At 38.3% G+C, this 8,636-nt stretch overlaps 1 protein-coding gene and 1 long non-coding RNA gene across 4 annotated transcripts in view; both read right to left on the bottom strand.

Moving 5' to 3' along the window:
• LOC106517857 (microtubule-associated serine/threonine-protein kinase 1) overlaps positions 1-8,636 on the bottom strand; it is a 79,056-nt gene that overhangs the window by 61,262 nt on the left and 9,158 nt on the right. Inside the window, exon 1 of one of the 3 annotated variants that reach the window (XM_014008896.1) lies at positions 7,736-7,742. The exons of the other annotated variants lie outside the window; for them this stretch is intronic. The gene's annotated coding sequence lies outside the window, so the exon portion shown is untranslated. Of the gene's footprint in view, positions 1-7,735; positions 7,743-8,636 lie in introns of those variants that run through there. 3 annotated transcript variants of the gene reach the window in all.
• On the bottom strand, positions 378-2,117 carry LOC106517858 (uncharacterized). Its single transcript, XR_001310257.1, has 3 exons — positions 1,222-2,117; positions 797-950; positions 378-690 (listed from the first exon to the last, which is right to left on the bottom strand). It is a non-coding gene; the product is annotated as an uncharacterized LOC106517858 (long non-coding RNA).

Below are 8,636 nucleotides of genomic sequence, written 5' to 3'. Positions count from 1 at the left end.
GTTTCCATCCATGTATGTGTGTCTATAAACATACAGTCTATCAATACTTATGACAGTGTTGTGCAGTATCAAATAAGAAATAATATACAGTATATATATTTTACCAGCAGCTACTGACCTGCAGCAGCTGGATCATGCATACAGCAGAACTTCAGCTATTGGTTCAGCAGAGTGTGTTGAGATGGTCCTGCTCCCAGTCCTTCAGGACATCATACACACCTGTGCTTACCAGACTCTCTTCCAAGCACCCAGGTGCAAGGTAACACTTTAGCTCTATTTATTATGACTTTGGTCACTCACTTCATTTATTTTGTCAAACAATAACTGTTCTTGTTCCAAAACTGAACTTTAAAATACAATAGAAATAATAAAAAGCATTTTGAGAAGGCAGCTTTTAATTTTACCAAAAACATTTTCCTAAAGAAAAAAACGTAACAGTGTGAAGAAACAGCAGCAGAACTTCACATTTTTTCAAGAAACATTCTTGAAACCATTCTTCACTTGAGCTCTGCTTGCGTGTTTGTGCTTCAGTCAGACCAGCTTCTGTTTATGTGTGACCTTTAAAGATGCTTGAACTTCTTGCAGGCCTCTCTGATGGTGTCAATGGAGACTGGACTCGGGCCTAAGTCATCAGCTGCATCATCTGGTTGAGGGTCAAGATCTGGCACAGCAACCAGAGGCACGGCATACCTGAAATCCAACAATGCATAAAATGTGAAAACAAAGGCAAAAATAAAAGAAGTTCAAAAAAACTTAAACTAAGTGTTTTTGGTTTTTTAAAGTATACAACACCAACCTGCAAAATGGCAAAGAAGTTTCCACACTCCAAATGTCCAATATCAGCAGTGGTGTTTTCATTCCAGTCGTCAGGATGTCGTGGGTCAAAAGCCAGGCTGTTCAACGTTTTCCAGGAGACCTTCTCCACGCCGATCTCATGCCTTAAATGACACCTGCATAAAAATGTCATTTATGTCATCAATAAGTTCATACAAATATGATAAAACAGAAGTCAATCAAAATAATGACTAAGAAATATACAAGAGATTAAATATGTAGAAAACGTTTAAAACATGAAATAGTTAATTTGTAATAAATTTTTATCAAGTGTAATTTTATTATTACAGGTTGTGATAGAGTTTCTGACTTCAAATCGCTTGTTTGGGTATTTGTGTTATTAGCATAATTTCAAATAGATTAAAAATAACTTATTATTCGACTCACTTTAACATTTGCTGCTCTTCACAAGTAGTTTATTAGGCAGTTCGTTTTTGGGCTCGTCCCCTCTATGAACAAGGCGACTGGGTGCAGGTTGGCTTACTTTGTAGTTCCACCACAAGCTTGATATTGCTCCAACTCAAACAGTAGTGCGGGCACATGATTGCAGCCACCCCCTTGTCTGCAAGAAAATTCACTACACCAAATTCATTACAGCCATACTGAATTTGTCATTATTTAAAAAAAAAAAGCCAGGTAAGAAATATTGCTTTTAACTAATATAATTTTTATACACATCAAATTTTCCATCAAATACAGTCTGAGCTGTAGCAAACACGTTAGTAAAACCTATAATAAAAAATTCCTATAAAGCTTATGTGTATCTCTTGGGACAATACTTATTTTTACATATCACAACATCAACAATTTTCTCAGCTTTTATTTAAGCTGTAGTTTACACAAATAGGATAAGAAATAAGGATGCTATGAACATTTATGTGAGAGATTGACGCTAATCCAATGGCTTTGTTTACATGACTCTGTGAATAGTAATGGCTCGAATGAACACCCGGCGCTAGGCTATAGAGGTTAATCGACGATGTAACAATAACCAAATCAGCCTAAAGTTCAGCTAGATTTGGCATTTAAACTTCCATTCTGATGCTTGAGTCAAAAGATTGATGAAAATAAGACAAGAACAAGAATAACAAACTTACTCTGCTGGGCATGATCTCGCCGACTTCAATGTCCTTTTTTCGGCGATTGTCTTTTTTGACACGGTGCCCCCCCCCCCGACAGTTGCCTCAAAATGACGTCCTCTCGGATCCGCGGCACATTTATCAGGGATTTTGTCCATGGTTGTCCACAATATTCCGAAACAAAGCATCGACATTAAAACTTGCCTTCATCAACAAGCCCCCCCCCCCCCCACACACACACACACACACAACTTCCGTAGATGGGAGGAGTCAGCATTTCGGCATCCAATCAAAACATTAATTTCATGCGTGATTTGTGTGATGGCGTCAATTGGTAAAAGGTCCATTTCCCCTCGTAATTCTTGACAGTTTAATTTGTGAATAAAACAAAGGTCACAAACATAATGAGTCAAGCCAAGTACATAATTGTTTTCCTACAGCTGCCATTTGAACACAAAGTTTCATCATTTCCATAAAGTCAATAAATGATAGCAGGGATGCTAATCTAATTTGTCATATGTGAGTCTTGTCACATAATCTGAACACAAAGTAATTCTCCTGCGGTTTAATTCATTTGATGGTATGGCGTACTCATTGCTCACCGCATTTACTGCGCCACTGCACGTACAAATGCTGTTTCTTAAAAAAAGTTTGYGTTTCATATTTGTGGTGTTCAGACTTATTCTCTCTCTATGAAGTCTAATGACAACTGGAGTTCTCCGTCACATAAAATACCCACTGATCCCAAATTAACTTCCCACACGATTCCAAACTACATTTGTTTGTTTTTCCCACTTGAGCAATAGGTCTTTTTAACCAGGTTCAGAGGAATCCTTGGGGACTAAAGCTGAGGTCTGAGAGAGTAAATGATCGTCTCATCCTTGTTGGCCCTGGGCTGTCGCTCTGACAGAGGAGCATGTGAGCACATGCTTCAGGGTTTGTGGAAAAGAAGGGGAGGCGGCGCAAACATCTGTGGCTGTTCAAACTGGAGGGGGATGATGCCACTGTCTCGTTTCTCGGGCTTATAGAAGTCCTTTGGCTTATAGAAACAGATTACTGCTGGGCTTTTTAATATCCAACCAGCTGACAGAGTACTCATGAAAGGACATGTTCATTTCATCCAACAAGTGACTGCTTTTATTCCTCATGGAAACATCTTATACATACAGAGCTAGTTAATTTGTTTAAGCTCTTGGAAATAATGCTTAATTTCTTGTGAAAAGTGATTAAAATCAATCGTTTATTATATCTGCATGGCTTTTCATAACATTTCTCAAAACCCTAACTTTAAAGAGCTGAGCTACCCCTTTTTGTTATTGAGGTCTGTCCTGAATTGTCTACTGTTTAATCAGCCCTTAGGAAAACTGTGACGAGTTGAGGATTCTTTGGTATGCTTGCATTAAGTCAGATGAGGACAAATATTATGATGCAGGCAGCAAACCAACGGAGACTTTAAAGGCCAGTGAATTCAGTCATAAGCTCCAACCATAAAATCCATTTTTGTAGTTGTGTCCTTCAGGACATACAGGCTACACTGAAGCAATAACAACAAAAAGCCCTTGTTCTGACAATATAAGATTAGCGGAGCGTCGTGAACATAAAGTGCTCTGATGCTCATGCTGGAGACAGACATTTCCATTTTACCATGTAGACACTGTGCTAAGAGAAATGTCCAGAAGATGAACAGCAAGGGTTTATCAGAGAGTATTCTTGGAAGACATAAAATGCAGAACTTTTCATGTCTAAGGTCTTGTAAGGTTTAGAGCAATAAAAACTAATCAGGTCCAGACCAAATGTTAAAATTGTTATACTGTAAATTAGTGGTATCCAGATACTAACACTGGTATTGATTTCAGGTCCAATACCAGCATTTTTACAAGTACTTGTACATAATACCATACTCAAAACTGGTACAAATATCAGCATTGATACTATTTCAATACTCTATTGAACGTGTTACAGTGGACATTTCAAGTGAAAAATTTGTCAGTTGTTTAAGAAAGGTAAACAAATAAAAAAAATCTTTGTTGTTGTTTTCATTTATCTTTAACTTTTGCAACACTGCATATCATGCTGTGTGTTTGATCTGGTTGTTCTAAATCAGTTATGGGCAAATGGTGACCAGTGAATTCTGTCCAACCTGCCAATTAAGCCCAGTGGAAATAAAAACGAAAAAAGCACGCAAAGCAGCGCTTAATTATTTAAAAACTACAAAAATGTATAAAACTGGCACTCAATTAGTTGTATTGATGCATTTTGCCACCAGATGGTGCCTCCAACGCAGATGCCACCTCGGGCACACGTCTTCTCTAGCAGTGAGGAAGAGATGTTTATTCATGACTAAGAACAGAGGAAAGAAAACTGGACAGATACAATCACATGTTTCATGTGAAATGGGAGGTAGACTCCACAAAATTTCAAGGTAAATCATTGTGTTTATTCTGCTTAGAGATGCTGTCTGCCATGAAGGGCTTTAATTGCCACTACAACATGTTGCACAAAGCTAAATATGAGAAGTTTACTGAAGTCACAAGTACATAAAAACAGCAACTTTTTACCAGAACCTATCAGGAGTCTTCACTCAAGGCATTTTATGTCATTGCACTTTAGCTTGTTGAAAAGCAAGTGTTTTATTTGGTGCATATATCTCAGTTTGCAATACTGGTATAGATACCCACTGGTGTCCTTCCAAGGAACACAAAGCTTTGATTAAAAGCTCAGTGTCTCTTTGGGGAGAGTAATTGGTCCACTTATGAGGCTCCTGCTCATTTGAGTTTTTACCCATCCCTTTTTACCAATACTAATAACAATACCAAGTGTTACATTTTTGTTTGCTTTTTGTATTCATATTTAATAGGCAATGGCATTTAAGCATGAAATATGTTAAGTTACTGCACTGCATGTTGGCTTAATTACAAACATTTGTTTCCAATCTGTAGTTTTATTACATTTGGGTAAGTGTGAAGTTCTGTAGTTCCCTCAGGTAGTGTCAACAAAAACTTGTTGCCCCTTCCATCATTTAAGTTGCCCATCCTTGATCTAAATAACATAAATGTGTTTTTAAGGTCATCGTGTAATGCAGGCCAGGCCAACCATTCGATCGCGATTGACCGTTCGATCTTTAGCTGGTCAGCAGTAGATCACAGAGCAATGGATCACGGAGCTAGTTGAACGCAACATTGTTTAACATTGCAGCCTTGAATGTACTCTTGTAGAATACAATGTTTGTTTGTTTAACATTGCATTTTTGAACGCACCCTTGTCAATGTTTATTTAACATTGCATTCTTGAACGTGCTCCCCCTCGTCCTCCCCGTCTTGTAGACGTGACCAGCCTCGCGAGATATAGGTGTTGTGAAACAGCACTCCAAACATGATCTTGAGGGGGAAAAAAATGAACGAAAGACAGCTAACAAGCAAATAAAAACTTATTATTTTCACCTGGAGTGGGAAGAGGACTCACATGTAAGTCGAGCACTGCCTTGGCTTGTCCAAAAAGGATAACGTGGAACAGCATTTCTTTCAAAACAATGCACAGACGCTATGAGGCGGATTTCCCCTCCTAAACCGAGCTCAGACGAGCTGAAAACAAGCTTTGCAGCACAGCATCCATTTTCACTCGCACCAACACCAAAGCAAAGGTAAGGCTGCTAATGCAGCCCCGTCCTGGCTCAACACAAAAAACATCTTTCAGGGATGACGAAGTTATTAAAGAAGCTTTTGATGCTGCAGACGTGCTTTTCCGTGATTTTAAAAATAAAAGTGAAATTGTGGCTGCTATAAAGGCGTGCARTTGTCCACCAGGATGGATGGATGTGTCCAAATTCGTGTCCGTGTTTCTGCTGGACTGCTCTGGTGTTGAAAATGAGGTTTTGACTCTGCAAAAAATGAGATTGGGATCAAATCCAGAGCAACAAGTCGCATGGATGGAGAGTTCTGGAGTCTGCTGTCAGAGGAAATGTATCCCACCATCAGAAGAAGTGCTTTGAACTTGAGTCAGCTTTTTAGACCAGACATGTGTCTTATACACTTATTTATTTATTTATTTATTTATTTATTTATTTATTTATTTATTTATTTATTTATTTATTTATTTATTTATTTAGCAGTTTGGGTGTGGCCTTGTTTTCTCTACCTAATGTGGCTATGTGTTTGTGTCTTTTCTGATAGGTGGTGAACAGGTGGAGCTCTTTAAATGACCCTTTGGAGCCAGCAGTCTGGACCAGTGAGGGACTGAGATCTTCAACTCCTGCAGATGACATGCATCCTGCATGCTGCACAGAGATGGAGGTTGGAAATAGTTGTTGGAGATTTGTGAATCTGCACCATCTTAAGTCACTTTTTGTAATATGATGAAACAAGAAAGTTTTATATTGTGTGCTTTGACCTTGAAAAAAGTTTGAGCATCACTATTCTCTTTCTCTGTCAGGAGTTAAGTAAGGATTTTATCTTTTCTTTTTTTGTAGGTAAATATATGGTTAAGTAGATAGTTTTGTTTAACAATACTTTAAAATAAATAAAACTAGCAACACATTACATTCTGTTTTATTTACTTTAAAGAAGTGAGGAGTAAGGAGACGAAAAAATTATGTTTTTTGATACTGAGACTGGATGAGTAGATCTCAACAAATTGCCAACTTCAAAAGTAGCTCTTGGTTCAATAAAGGTTGGGCACCCCTGGTGTAATGTATAGGTTCTAACTCAGTAAATACTCGGTATTGGTGCTTGATATCGGCGAGTACCCAAACGGAAGCACTCATACTCATACTCTGAGAAAAACTGGTATTGAGACACCCCTACTGTGTATAACTTCAACCAACCATGTTATTATTATCTAGCCTAAGTGTGTATACTGTAACTTCAACCAACCATGTTATTATTATCTAGCGTAAGTGCAAAGGCAATGTGTGACAATTAGGAGAGTATTTAACACACCTGATCTTAATCATCATCAGTAATCACCTTTATAAAATTCAGGGCAGTTTTGTTGCTTTGGAGCTTACAGGTGTGTGTTAACACAAGGAAGAAGATAGAAATGCTGAAAAAAGCTATTTATATACCTCATTAGCTCATTTTGTTGTGTAGAAATAAATGTCCATTTTAAACCAATTGAAGGTCAGTATTCTACAGAAAGAAAATATTCACAAGTGGAAAGCATAATGACAATAGTTAGTCTTCAGAGGAGTGAACATTCTAGGAAATTCCAGATTGTTTGATGCTTAGAGAAACAGCTGCATATCAGTCTCTACAAGTCTTTGTTAGCAACATGTTGGAGGTCAAAGTTCACAGAAGGGTCACCACGAGAAAACCTCCTTCATTTTAACTAGAATGCAAGGCTTTCTGCAAGTCTGTAAAACTGCAAATCACAAACTTTCTGAAATAATGTTGTTTTGGACAGACAGTTGTAACATGGACCAAATTAGGTCATGAAATGAGACAATTATTCCAGTGACCCTGTTAGACTCCAGGCCTCAAATTGACAGAGGTTCTGTGGCAGAACCTGAACAGATCTGCGCAGATGTCTCAATGAACTGAAGAGTAAAACACACAGTGCAAGAGACTGATAAGGTCATACAGACAATGGTGACTTCAGTAGTGCCAAAGGTGGATCAACAAGCTAATAAATCATGTTCTGCTATTTTTATTTTATTGTTGCCTTATACAACACATTTAAGTACTGGAGCGCATACATTCTTGTTCATCTAAGGTTGTATTGACCTACATTATTGACCTAGTTGTTCTTTCGGCTGCTCCCGACTTCGGGGGTCACCACATCGAATGTTTCAGCCTGGATGCTCCTCCTGACATAATCTGGGTTCAAACCTGCAGCCTAAGAACTTAAAAAATACAAAATGACCACCGAGGTACCACAGCCCTTTGACCTGGTAAAGAACTATATACTAAATACTAAAATATTAGTTTATTTTATGTCATCTATCTGTAGGATGATTAGGTTTTTTACTTCCAAACACAAAATGTTAGCCTGGCCCTTGCCTTCCTACGCAGCTCTGCTCAATTCTAGTTTCCCTTCTCTGCTCAGTCTGGGACTTCTCCCATAGACAAGGATTTCACTGGCAGATTTTTAGCCGGGCCAATCAGAGAACAGAACGTCAATTTTCTGTGCAGTGTCTGCTTGTAGTTTATTTTACCTGGGCCAATAAGCAAACAGAAGGCGAAGTTTTGAATGATGTTGATGTTCTGCGCGGTGTCTGCTAGTTATTTTAGCATACGGCAGTGGAGGAAGTGAATGAAGCCAGTCCGTGTTGAAAAGGCTTCCAAATTAATTTAAATTTATCTGACAAAGCAACAGCTCTCATTTACAGTCATCTTGTTTGGCTCGGTATATTTCTCCTCTCAGTAGGGTTGTTTAAAGCACACGCAATTTCCAGTTAGCTTCTTAGCTTAGCCTTCTTCACAGCGACAACACACACGTTTCAGCAGAGGCCACGCCTCCTGCAAGAATCGATTCTCTATGCAGCAAGTCCAGACCCTGGTCTGAAGCAAAGTGAAGGACAGTGTCTGGTTTTTACCAGGCTAACAAAATGTAGGATAACTCCAGTCTTAGTTTAACATTACTTACTAATTTAGGTTCAGCTAATTTTAAATCCACAGATTATTCACAAGTGTTAAGCTTCTATTTTTGGGCCATCTATCTATCTATCTATCTATCTATCTATCTATCTATCTATCTATCTATCTATCTATCTATCTATCTATCTATCTA

This window comes from Austrofundulus limnaeus, unplaced genomic scaffold, assembly GCF_001266775.1.
Source record: "Austrofundulus limnaeus strain Quisiro unplaced genomic scaffold, Austrofundulus_limnaeus-1.0 Scaffold53, whole genome shotgun sequence".
NCBI classification, from domain to species: Eukaryota; Metazoa; Chordata; class Actinopteri; order Cyprinodontiformes; family Rivulidae; genus Austrofundulus; species Austrofundulus limnaeus.
Note: the sequence above shows the minus strand (reverse complement) of the source record. Positions and strands in the feature narration are given on the sequence as shown.